At 45.2% G+C, this 12219-nt stretch overlaps 1 protein-coding gene across 14 annotated transcripts in view; it reads right to left on the bottom strand.

Annotated features, from left to right (window-relative positions):
- Positions 1–12219, bottom strand: part of SGCD (sarcoglycan delta) — a 308234-nt gene that overhangs the window by 125497 nt on the left and 170518 nt on the right. For 2 of the 14 annotated variants that reach the window (XM_038150504.1, XM_038150511.1), the window contains exon 1: positions 1311–1433. The exons of 11 other annotated variants lie outside the window; for them this stretch is intronic. The gene's annotated coding sequence lies outside the window, so the exon portion shown is untranslated. Of the gene's footprint in view, positions 1–1310; positions 1434–2208; positions 2232–12219 lie in introns of those variants that run through there. One more of the 14 variants, XM_038150507.1, reaches the window with a different exon arrangement.

The raw sequence follows: 12219 nt of genomic DNA, 5'->3' as shown, positions 1-12219 counted from the left end.
AGGATGTCCTTGCTGCACTCCAAACCCACAGCGTCTTCATTTGGCTCCAACAAACTCAACACTCTTCAGCAGAATTACTGGGAGAAAGCTCTGGTCTTGCCACATTCTGGATCTGTTGCCCTCTGATGGGGAAGCGCCCCTTGTCCCTGAATTTTTGGGTTGCCAAGATGAGTGACTGTTTGAACCCTGCTGGATGCAGGCAAAGCAAACTGTGTCTGCTCCCTTGAACGAGTCAGAGATTCTTAGCACCGTCCCATCGTATCATTTGATACCCTTAATTCATTCCTTGTTGAAAGGAAATAAAAAACAACACCACCACCACCATAAAACACAGCTAAAAAACCATTTTCAACACATCAAATAACACTGCTCTGAAAATCCAAGGCAGAGGCAGTGGCAGAGGCAAGGAAGTTTGTGAGGCGACGCGAGGCAGACTCCTCCTGACACCTCCATCCCTTGACGAACGCGCGCTCCCGAATCCCGAGCCCAAGCCTGCCATATAAGGTGCTGATATCTCTGCAAAGGCAAGACAAGCTTTCATGCTGCAACTAAAAGGATGAGAGAACATTGCCTAAATCTGGCAGGTCCCTAAAGAGGGAGTGAGCTTTTCATCATAAATGAAATTCTTCAGTTATTTGGGAAAAGAAACGCAAATCGGAAGAGAAGTTGCAGATAGAACAGCCCCTAAATTAATGTTTTCCCTCCTAATCTTCTCTACGTGGCTTCTGACCGTGCTGTCTGTTGCAGTTTGCTCATGCTTTATAAGATACAGGGAAAAAAAAATGCAGACAAATCACAAGGCAGTGATTATTACTGAGTTGCTGCCTCTCTTCATAAGCTCGCTGTACCAGGAATTGGCAAACAACCCCCAGACAAACATGCTTTCAACTCATTAAACAACCACAATACAATGCACTTATAAACGTATTTACTGTAACCGAGTCGCACTTTTCATCCAACTACCTGAGAGACACATGGTGCAGAGCCAACCTTTCTGTAGCTTCGGGTTATACACACACTTGCTCCCCAAAACGAAAAAGTTGGGGATCATTTGGGTGCAGCATTCCCTCAGCCAGAGACGCGGCGCGGGCGTCGCTTTGCCTGCAGCTCTACTATCGACACAAATTTAGCCAGAAACCACCACCCAGCCTCAGACTGCTCCCAACCCTTCACAAATATGCCACAACTTCCCATTCTTCACTCTTTTTTTTTGCTCTAAGCAGCAGCGTGAAAGCAAGAAGCCCCTTTGCAGAGGCACAAAAGAAGGCAAATCCGCGCGGCGCTGGCGGGACGGAGCGGGCAGCTCTTACCTCTCCCTTGGGATGGATGAACGCCCGGAGGGTGCAGGAGACTGGGGAAGATGCAGCTCAGCGTTCAGAGCAGCACGAGGCCTGGCCTGTGCTCATGAGCTGCCCCTGTCAGATTTTCCAACAGCAGAACTGCAGCCAAGTCCCTGCCCATGCCTGAAGAATTTCCTGAACAGCATTCCCGTTCTTTTTCTAACTGCTTTGAAACCACACTGTCTGTACTTCAATAAGGCTTTGTCAGGCCAAGTTACAGCTACTGGGCTGGCTCCAGCAAGCAATTGAAAACACATGTGTTTTGCATTAAAAGCCCCCTTCTCCCTGCACACATTCAGACACAGACACCCCCGTCCGCACCCAGCCCCGGAGCCTGCCTGCCTTGCCTCCGCTGCCATTTCAGTTAAAAGGAATAAAGGGATTATGCTGGTGGAGATTTTCTTTGGGAGAAGGAAAAATGGGGTGGGAGGGATCCCATTCCAACTGATAACACCTCACCCTGCCTCCTGTGCTTTGCCAGTGTCATGGGCACCCAGGTGAACAGCCAGCTTTGCCAAATCCCAACAAGCAGGGAAGCACAGGCGATAAATTTTCAGTTCACCACTACTCTCCCCTTACCTTTGCCTCTGTCTCTTCTAAAACTATGAGAAAAGAAAGCATATTTTTAGCATCTCTAGACTCAGTTCAGCACCTCAGAACTGTATCCTAATCTTGACACATACTCCTGTATCTGCTTATACTAAAAATAATACAACTATTTTTGAGTACTTTCATCCCTTTCTGCTTTCCAGCTGTCCTAACCTTTATAACCCAAAATATTTTAAGCACCTTGCATCTTTTTTTAAAGAGCATTAACACCGCCCTGGCATTGGCTTAACGAAAAGAAATAAAAGATATAATGTTATACCTTTAATCAGAACGGGTCCCAGTTCTTAATATCTGTAATCATTTCCAGGCAGCACCAGGGGTCAAGGCAGCAACCGTGGGCTCTGCAGCTGGGGATGCCCTGTGCCTGGCATGTGCCTGGGAAGCAGAGCTGGAGTAGATCTGGAAGCACACATGGATGTCCCCCTTATTCCACCACGGCTAAGTCCCACCAAAGATGAAACACAGCAGCAGAGTTGTCAAGGTAACAATATAGAAAAGAGACAGTTTAAAGAGAGAGAGAGAGATTTTCCCCTCCTAATGCTCCTTTTCAAACCGTGCACTCCACTTCTTTGGGGTTATTCTGTTCTGTGGTTTGCAGAGGTGTGGTGGGCAGGTGAAGTGTTTACAAGGGATAAAGGTTGTGGTGATTAGAAGTAAAGAGAGCTCTGATCCAGCACTCTCTCAAGGCAGAGGAAGCCTGCTGCCTTCCACGGGCTGTGGCTTCAGTCCATGGCAAGGAATCATTCACCCACAGGAATGCGAGATCCGCCTTTCACCCGCCAGCAGTGAGTGGGATACCCCTATGGAAAGCCTGCAGTTCATCCATCCAAGCTGCTCTGAGAGCTCCTGTGGCCACACCACACATGGCTCTTGCCTGCACTTTGCCCTGCTACCAAAATGCTGTTTCTTTCCTCCTGCACAGAGCCACACATGGGAGATCAGCACTGCCCTAGTGCACAGGCCAGATGTGGGCAGCCTGGACCAGCCCCCAAGCTGCAATCAGTGGGGATGGATCCAGACTAGGATGCTATTCTGCAGAAGACAGGACAGGAGGAAAGCACACAGTCATCCTGCCTCAGTTTGCAAGACTTTCAAACAAAAGGCGAGCACACACACAACCACTGGTGGTAGCATTTCACATCTATTTGCACAGCTTGTGAGGAGTCAGCTTGTGCCAGAGCAGAAACCACAGGCCTGTGGATCAGAAGAACTGTCTGTGCAGCTCAGAGTCTCCTCAACAAACTGCCACAGCCGCAGTAATAATCTTTGGGTTGGCAACCAGCAACAGCTGAAACCAAAGGTGCCCCTACCAAAGTCTCTTGGTATAAATAAGCTGAAACAGAAAAATATGAACTGCAGAGTCACATAATTAGATTTTCAGTTGTACAAGATAATCAGGCATCTGCAGAGCTGTTTGCAAGATGACAGCAGTCCGTGCCTTCTGTCTTAAATTTCCCTGTGGTTTTTATTCAGCAAACCAGTTATGGATAGGGCAGGCAGTAACTTCAGTGGATCGCCGTGTGTTTTGAGTTAAGCACATGCTTTAGTGCTTTGTGGTCCAGGACTTTTTATGGCAGCCTGGCTCTGGCAGGATCATTAGTCCAATCATTTAAAACATGGCAGTACAGCACTTTGAGATTACTCAGTTCTTTACATAAATACAGTAAATCAGTGGGTTTCAAATTTTCCTCGCTGTGCAGACCCCTAAATACTTGACAGAGGTGGTGCATACCCCTGTAATCATTTCACAGAGAGAGATTCCTACATACCTTATAAAACCCCCTCTTAACTTGTCATTTTTCCCTGGGGGATAGTCCCCAGGCCTCCCATATGTCTGTGGACCACAGGCTGGAAACCGCTGCTGGAGATAACTTAATCCCTTATTAAAAATCTAAATGATCTCTTCTGTTTATGTGATGTACTTTCTATCTTCAGAATATTTATGCGAGCTAGCAGCATGCTGGCAGGTAGAGACATGGGGAGGTGACAGCATTAATACTGCATTTTTTCCACTGGCATAATTAGTAGGCCAAGTCTATAAATATTTACATTAAATCTGTCAGGCATCACACCAACCTCACTGATAACTTCAGGGGTGTCTTACTGTAAACTGCATTAATGCCTCACTATTTTGTCATCAAGTAACACATAAAATGCTCCTTCAAGCTAAGCCACTTTGAGTAGGTTGTTTTTATCTCTTTCTCATTTGGGTGCAGGGTTTAAAGACACTTCAAGCATCAGAACTGTGGCTCCGGGACTGTTCTATTTTTCTGTTATTGAGCTATCATTTGTATTAGTGCCAGCACGACCAAAAATATATGAACCTTGCAAGCATAAACCTTAAGTTGATGTCGACATAACTATCTGTGTAACTGCTATTATTCCTCAGAACTGGCAGGGTTATGAGGATTAAAAAAATCTACTAGAGCTCTTTGGGAAGATGAAAACAAATTAACCCCCCACAAAGCTTCAGTATCTTTGCAGCTGGAGACTGCAACACATAGGGACTTCCATTTTGTGCAGGAGATCCAATCCACCTGGATCCATGAATTTCTACGCTATGAAGAGACCTACAAAAGACAGGAAGGAAAGTTCCTTCTCTAACATTTATACCTGCCCTCACCTTTGACAGCATTTTCTAGAGGCAGTTGGAATTTAATATTTACTGTGGAATTATCAATATTCATAATTAATTTCATATAACAAATAATATCTATTTGCATACAAAATGAAACTTGAGATTTTCATGCTGTGCAGATTTCCAGGAACTCTCTCAAGCATTCCCCAAACCTTCCTAAAAAATTCAGGGCAAACCAAATATGCAGAAACAATCAGCATGTAAACGCAGGTGTGGGTGCACCTGGAGTGGAGGAAGAAGTCAAAAATGAAAATTTTATTATCTGAAATAATTAAGCAATCCCTTGGTTTGAGCTTTCCTTCCAAATGTCTTCTTTTAAAATCCACTAAATCTCTCGAAGTATCACAATAGAATAAATATAAATGTTTAAATATTTTTAATGTCTCAACTGAAAGAAATAATCTGCCAAATTATTATTATTTTAAATCACCCTCAGCCTTGGAGCCTTTTAAGAGATCTCTCGAGTACCCGTGTGCAAAGGGAGAAGCCAAGACTCATTTCAGCTCCATCTCCTTAAATGCAGAATTAAGGGAGCTGATGGATCAGAAAGTTAACTGTTTTGGGTCAGGAGCAGCAAGCTGAGGGAAGGCAGCTATTGGCATTCCTGATGGATTCACCCAGCCCTGAGCATGCAGAGAGGATGGAGGGCAATGCTATGAGACGAGGAGGGGGCTCCCCAAACTTGTGCAGGGAGTGGCAGTAGCTGTAGGGGTGGAATGCTGCAGTGAAGGGAGAAAATCCTTCCCTGTGTGTGTGTGTGTGTGTGTGCAGGGAGTGAGTCTGACTTGATGGCAGGGAGCAAAACCCTGTTTAAGTGCTGGAGTGCTGAAGGCACACAGGTCATCCAGTAATCACACAGGGCTGAGATGGACTTGTCGGACAAGTGAAAAGGAAATGGGAGAAAATGAAATGTGTGTGTGTGTGTGTGTTTGAACGGGGCTGTGTGCTGGAAGCAGCCAGACCTGCAGAGCCTGCATCCCCCTACGTCCTCACCCACTGCTCCAGTTTCTTCACCAGAGATAAATATGGCTACTTTTTAGAAAGAAGTATAAATATAGGACTGGTCATGAGATGCAAGATCTGCTAATTCTTGGAGACTAAAGAGAAAGAGGGACAGAGCTGTGCTTGTAGACAGGCTTTCCAAGGATGCTCTAAATTTCAAGCAGATGAGAAACTCCAGTATCAGCAGAGGTGACCCTGGAGACCTTGATTCCCATGACACTGAGTTATTTAGATCTGAGTACTAAATCTTCCCCTTCTATTAATCCCAGACTTAGTAAACAGTGCAATAACATAAACAAATCAAAGGAAACACAACAAAAACTCCTGATTTCATAGTAATGTTACAGATGAGCTGGGCAACAGCAGGTCAGGGCAGGAGTCAGTGTTGCTTGCACAAGGCCAAAAACACAACAGGAGTTCAAGAGAAGGACGGAGCTTTTATGAGAGGCCAGACTCAGAGAGCTGCTGCTCAGGGTCTGGAGTTCAGAAACATTCACATCTCTGCTGCTGCTATGAGACAAGGATCAAAGTGGCAAAAAGTCATCACCAAAGGCACCTTCCACCGCACAGGCTTAGGAGAGCTGTCAGCAAGGGAGGGTGGAGGACGGAAGAACCCAGTACACCAGAACAACAGCAAGCTCATGCTCCCCTGTGCACACATTGTGCAGCACCTACACTGAGACCAGCCTGCTCCTTTCTCCTTAGGGCTCTTTTCTCCTTATGGTCCAAACCTGCAGACTCCCTGAGCCCATTTGCAGCCTGCAGTGCTCCCAACCCTAAAGCTCTGTGCCGCTCTCCTTCCCCCACAAAAGCTGCAGCAGTGTTTACCTGTCAGCCAATAGAGCCACAGCCAGGACCTCACCCAGCCCACCCCTCTACCCCAACTACTGCTTCGTAATTATTTTGATGATTTCAGCCATTTTCAGGCTCTTCTCAGAAATAATTTAAGGCCAGCAGAGCTCGTTAATAGGTAGAATGGAAAGTGTTCCTTTTCATTTCTCTGGCAACATTAATGTAATTATCCTGAATAATTCTCTAACTACGTGGGCTGCAATTTCAAGGCAATATTACCATTACAGAGCCCTGTTCTTCCAGCCAGCATGTGTCATACTTCCCATCCAGAGGTTATTTATCAGTAATCAGAAAGGTCTTCATTTACAAACAATAGGGTTTCTTCATTTGCAGCACGACAAGGGAGCAGGATGGGTGTCACCAGGCAAAAAGATGTGCCATGTCCCTGGCTTCTACTCCTCTGGCATAAGAAATGCAAGAGGAAAAAAAAAAACCCACTGCAAAGATTAATTCCATACAGATATAAGAGCAAATATTCAGTTGGCAAGGCCAATAATTGTTCTACTATTAAAGTCTTAACAGTATCCAAATTCATTACTCTTATCTGAGCAGCCTCAGGCTCCGTTCTTTCAGAAATTAGGTTCAAGGCACAGAGCTGCTCCCTGAGCTTTGCTTAGATATGTGCCCTGACCACGGCACATCGTCACCTCAGCCTCCAGTAATCATCTTCTGGGGGAACATTTCAGTTTCTCTGCTAGGTCTGTCGTAGTGGAGAGTCTCTGAGTATGGATGTGCCACTCTTACATTTGATGCAGAGCAGTTTCTGGTCAGGCAGAGCTGTTCAGCAGCCTGTGCTCATCACAGCCTTTCCCTTTCCAACCCAGACTATTTTTATACTGTCAAGAAAGAAGCTCTGCTTGTACTTACACTTAGGTATCCTATTATATCACAAAGTTTAGCACCACCCTATGCTCCCAAATTTGGCTCCACAGAACAATTTCCGTAGGCAGCAGATCTGTATTTTCTCCAAGCAATTAGCAGGACTCTTGCAGAACACTAACGAGGCGGCCTGTCAGCCCGTCAGCAGCCCAGGACAGAGCCATCTGTTTTAACGAGCTCTGGGGTGTCATTCTGGACAGCAACACTTCTGCATGATCCTGTGAGACTCCTGAGATGGGCAGCAGTCACCTTCACCCATAAATCTGACCAGAGGAGAACTCTTGCCCTCCTCCTCCTCCTCCTGTGGCAGCATCAGGCTCTCACCATCAAGCTGAAACTATCCAGATTACACTAGCTATAGCTGAAGACATTTTGTACAATGAGGGTGGTGAGGCACCAGAACATGCTGCCCAGAGAGGTACCTGCACACTTTCAAAGCCGTGCTGGACAGGATTTTGACCAATCTGATGTAGCTGAAGATGTCCCTGCTCATTTCAGGGGGATTGGCCCAGATGACCTCCAAAGGTCCCTCCCAACCCAAACCATTCTGTGATTCTAAAACCTGATGTACAACATCTGCTCTGGAACAAGCAGCAAGGAGACAACAGATCTGGTAACCAAAATAGTGAGGAATCTTTGGTCAAATTTCGCAGATTCTTTCTCTCTGCTTATATTCTGCAAGAGGTGCTAAGGCACGTGCTGTTCATAAAGCAGCTCCTGACAGAATGCAGACACTTGGAGCTGTAGCACATTAAAGAATGATTGTGCTGATATATAATCAAACACACACATACTCACATGTTTTGAGTTTCAACAGAGAATACTGGGGAAGGTTTAAAAAGCTAATTCCTTAGAAAATTAAGCTACACTGAGATTGTGTCAGAAGGAAGGAAAAAAGATGCAATGGCTTGAGAAATAAATGCATGTTTGTATGTCAGTAATTACACCTGACCTTTGCCAGAGAAGTCAGTATGGCAGAGGCATATTGGTGAGGATGTGTACTCCAAGGATCATGAAAAGGCCACTATGCAAAAATTCCAGACCTGGATTTCTCTACAGAGATACACTCAAGGGCCTCTCAATCTCAGTATTCCTGCTTCAGTTATTGGCAGGACGTCACAAAGGGTAAAAAGGCATTTAATTGGGAAATCCCTTTATTTCTGTAGCTATTACCTCTCAGTTTCTGAGAGGATTCCTTGTGCTCTTATATACCCTAGCAGGTTTTGGAGCCTGGACTAGGAGGATTTCCTGTGTGTTCAACAGCATCAATAAAGGTTGCAACACCCAAGAGAGTTGCTGAGACCATTTGCACTTGGTCTGCTCTCCTCTTGCAAACATTTACCTGATTCAGCAGCTGGTGAGGTTTAACCCACACCGCAGTGTCAGAGGGCTGCTGCTGCTGTTCCCAAATCTCTCTGTGACCCCAAGAGTCACACTAAAGGTGGCTGTAACAATGTTTGTTCCCTTCAGAGTACAGAAGAGATAATCAAATGTCCTGTCCCTTTCTCCACAGAGCCAGCATACAATTTGGCTCCTGGCTTTGTCTCTTTATCCTACAACCTCATAGCTATGGTGCTGGATTCCTTGTGAGCACAGAAACCCCAGCAGCCCCCACCAGCACCACGCTGCAGGAATCTTCACTGCAGAGGTAGAGGAATGGCATGAAGTTCCTCTTGCAATACTCATTTCCATATGGCAGAAAAATAAGAGGCTCATTTTGTGACTCCTCTGCGTGAGCAAAACATCCTGTGGTTTGGCAGCAACAGGATCTTCTTTTCATTAGTAGGACACAGGGAAAACCTTGCCACATTCGTATGTTTTGAAGTGGAATTTCATCACTGCTGTGATTAATGTCAACATCATTTCTGCCCTAAATTCCCCATTCCCTCAGGCTAAAAATACCTTCCTGGATTTCTTGTTATTATCCAATAAGAATCACAAAGGGAGAGAGGGCAAGGAGAGGAAAGGAGAGAGAGGTGCTTTTTGTCTTCCATACAGACTTTTTTTTTGGGCAAAGTAGCTGTCAGAGAGGTAAGAGAGATGTTCCCAAAAAGTGAGGGATTTTACCTGCCCACATTTCTCCCCAGGTTATGTCAAAAGTTTATGTGGATGCTTCTCAAAGAGGAGAAGAGTTTTCATGTTATACCTCACTCAGAGCTATATTTACAATTGTAGTTTATGAAGTCACAAACTGGTAATTTTAAAAAGTTTGTGGGGGTTTTTTATTTGGGTGTTTTTTTGTTTTTTTTTTTTTTACTTTTTTAATAAGTGCCCTTGTGCCTTATTCTCATTTTCCAGATCTGTCCTGCCTTCTCCATTTCTGTGGGTTAGGGACATGCTCAAGCTGGTAAACTCCCCCTCCACAAGAGCAGGAAACATGCAAAGTGAAATTAAATCCCTTTCCTACAAACTCCACTTCCAAATGCAAAGACGAGGCTGTAGAGGGGAAGCCCTGTGAGAGGCAGCTGAGGTCACCAGGTTTGGTCAGCTTGGAGAAGAGGAGAGGTCAGACCTCCCCAGGGACTGCAGCTCTTCCTGAGAGACAGCTCAGATCTCTGCTCTGTGAGACAGTGACAGGACCCTGGGAAGGGCTGGAGCTGTGCCAGGGGAGATTCAGGATGGACATCAGGGAGGGGTTCTTCCCCCAGAGGGTGCTGGGCACTGCCCAGGCTCCCCAGGGAATGGGCACAGCCCCGAGGCTGCCCGAGCTCCAGGAGTGTTTGGACAGTGCTCTCCAGCACAGGGTGGGATTTTTGGGGATTGTTCTGTGCAGGGCCAGGACCTTGATAATCCTTGTGTGAGTCCCACACAACTCAGGATATTCTGTGATTCTACAGCTCTAATCAATGGCTGGGTGTTTTTGTAAGCCCTCACCTTACTGGAGACCAGCACAAGAGAAATCAATGCAGAGCATTTACCCTCAACTGTCTGTGAAAATAAACACATGCATTTAAGAAGTGTGATATTTAAATCACAAAAAGTGCATTGTAGCAGAGGGGTTAGATGTGAATTTTGCAGCAATTGTTTCTCAGTTCCAGAGCATCTGGCAGGAGCAGCACTGGGCTGTGTTCACATCAGCGCTGCTGAGCAAAGCCTTTCCCCCCTGCAGCTATTTATCATCATCATCCTCACACAAATCTGGGAGCACTGCTAAGTCTGAAGTCTCCATCCTGGCTGCCACATGGAGGTTAGACTGATCTTCCTGCAGCACAGGAGCACAGCCTGAGCCTTTATTGCAACCTCAATCACTCAGGTGGTTCCTAGGCTTGAATGGCAGCAGGTGGGGGAACACGTGTTGGGAGCACGGTCTGGAACAGTCACTGAGTTTTATGGGTTCATCATCCCAACACATAAACCTTCTCCCAGCAGGGCTCCTTCTCACTTCCCTGTTTTTATTATTGTACAGCAAGATCTGAACAGCGAATCCTCAAAGGTTAACAGGCCTGTCCAGAAAGTGCAAGAAACAGACAGGCTACAGTCCATGAATTTTAATGCTCTACATGACAACAACATGCTATTTCTGTACTGGAGAGCAGCCCACAATCAGCACTATTTCAGTAATTGTGAGAGATGACAGAGCCCAAGGAAAGGTGCAATAACAGCTGTAAGACAACCTGCCTGCAAATAATAGTAGAAGACCACCATAAAGACAGGATGGCAGGGAGGGGAAATAACACAGCAGAGAAACCCCAGCAAGGACAGCCCCACCTGCAAAAGCCTGTTGCTGTGCTACAGCAGGTCAGCACATTTCAGATGGTGATGCTCATGTGAAATTAGTCCATCTTCCTTCAAGAGGAATCCTGGTGGCATCCACTTAGGAGAAATGACACCTTAATGCTGGAAGTTACAGGCTGTTGCAAGCAAAAGGACAGAAATGCACCCACGCACTTCCCTCATCCACTGGATGCAAAAGGTGGCCTTGTGTTTCAAAGAAAGGAATGCTTGCAGGTCCTGAAACACCTTTAAACCAACATGCTTTAGGAGGTATAAAAAGAGAAGAAAAGAAAGCTGGCTACCTGTGTCCACCTCTTTCCTCACTGCAGCGACAATAATGCCTCTTTCACCAGAACCCAGAGAGTGCTTAGCCCTGTGTGTCCCCAGTTATTTGCATTTCTATATAAAGACAACCCCAAGGATTCCTTAAAGATAAAATTTGTCACAATTAGGTGTTGGCATTTCTTCATAATTGCCTTAAATACTTCAATCTCAAGGAAATGTGGTTGAAAATGCAGGAAAATTATGCTGATTAGTTGCTCATAATTAGATAGATTGAATAAAACCTGCTGCTTAGCATGTTTTGCATTTATATAGTCTTTATACAAAATTAACCTCAAAGATATCTCTATCATTTTTTAGTCCTTTGCTATCAAGCACATCTGATCTGGAAAAGATCATCTTCATAAACAAACACCTCTTGAGGATTGCTTAAAATCATTACTGTGCCCACAAAACTGTTCCCCCAGCACTCCACTTCTCCCTTCTGCTATTTATGAATAATTCTTCTGGTTATTTATGAAGGAAATAAGTCTTATTTCTATGGTGGAGAGAATGTGGGGGGAAAAAAACCCAGAAGGCATTGTCCCACTGCTCCAAATGTCTTTCAACCAGCATTTGTCAAAAACTTTTGCTCAAAATGTTACCTGCTTCTTGAATCTAAAAGCAAGGACAAATATGTACACCTCAGCACAAAAGATGTCTTCCCCAGGGAGCACTGATGAAGATAAAGCTACTGGCAGACCCATAAACCCTGTTGTCAAAGGTTCCTTGTGGATGAAACTTCCTTCTCCTGGTCCAGATTAAGAAAATCCCTAGGACTGACCTTTTTCCTATGCAAAATGTCCCCTTGTCAGGGAAGTCCTATTAATTTTCTTGGAGCACACAAAATTACCTAAAAATGCT

This window comes from Motacilla alba, chromosome 13 (assembly GCF_015832195.1).
Source record: "Motacilla alba alba isolate MOTALB_02 chromosome 13, Motacilla_alba_V1.0_pri, whole genome shotgun sequence".
Classification (NCBI taxonomy): domain Eukaryota; kingdom Metazoa; phylum Chordata; class Aves; order Passeriformes; family Motacillidae; genus Motacilla; species Motacilla alba.
Note: the sequence above shows the minus strand (reverse complement) of the source record. Positions and strands in the feature narration are given on the sequence as shown.